Below are 1,014 nucleotides of genomic sequence, written 5' to 3' on the forward strand. Positions count from 1 at the left end.
ATATGTCACACTAACTGCATTGTATCTCCCAATATCAACCACACACACACACACACACACACACACACACACACACACAAACACACACACACACACACACACAAACACACACACACACACAGACACAGTAGCAGTAGCTTATGCTATAGCAGCCGATAGCTTGCCTTTAACCAGCCATATTCCATCACGTGGAACAGGTGCACACACACAAACGCCTGCACGCACACGCACACACGCACACACGCACGCACACACACACACACACACACACACACACACACACACACACACACACACACACACACACACACACACACACACACACACACACACACACACAGCCGTTTTGTCAATTCCCTAATTGAAAATTGCTATTATCCCTATAGTAAGCTATACTATTCCACCTAAATAGCAAGTTTATAGTCATTTGGTAGCCTATATTTAAATTTCCTGTAGCCTATCACTTAAATATCCCTACAAATATTCATATACCATTAAACTAGCCTATACTTGTGTTTTAGTTGGACTTTTCTGTGATATTTGTATGCTTCAAAAAAAATCATAGGATTACTTTTGTATTGGTGACTCGAGTAGCCTACGAGTTTACTGTAGGCTACTCGCCATATGGCTGACGTGACGTTACAGCTCAACTTTCTACTGCATTGTGAATATCGATCGTCGAAGCTCCACTAATAACACGGCGGTAACAATGTAACAATGTAACAACACCTTTCACAGTCATGATCCATGACTAAAAACAGTTACAGTGTAGCAACAAAGCGACGCACAAAGACAGGCAGAGAGAGTGACCAAATGTTGTTTCAACCTACCTGTTGCGCTAAGCGAAGGTGTGGCACTTTGCCCTAGGTATGAAACATGAAGGGATAACTTCAGTTGTCATTGGAACTCTTTCGCTCCCGCTCCGTTAAGTTTAGTAGAAAGGCTTCAGTCATCATCTTGGAGGAGAAATGACTTCCTTGTGTTGTTGTGGTGGTTGTGTCGCTCCCCCCTCCC

General features: G+C 43.3%; 1 protein-coding gene across 1 annotated transcript in view; it reads right to left on the reverse strand.

Annotated features, from left to right (window-relative positions):
- LOC310780087 (uncharacterized protein) overlaps positions 1-1,014 on the reverse strand; it is a 45,706-nt gene extending 44,692 nt beyond the window's left edge. The window contains exon 1 of the mRNA XM_083640638.1: positions 831-1,014. The gene's annotated coding sequence lies outside the window, so the exon portion shown is untranslated. The remainder of the gene's footprint in view (positions 1-830) is intronic.

This window comes from Poromitra crassiceps (genome assembly GCF_964638095.1).
Source record: "Poromitra crassiceps genome assembly, chromosome: 7".
Lineage (NCBI taxonomy): Eukaryota > Metazoa > Chordata > Actinopteri > Beryciformes > Melamphaidae > Poromitra > Poromitra crassiceps.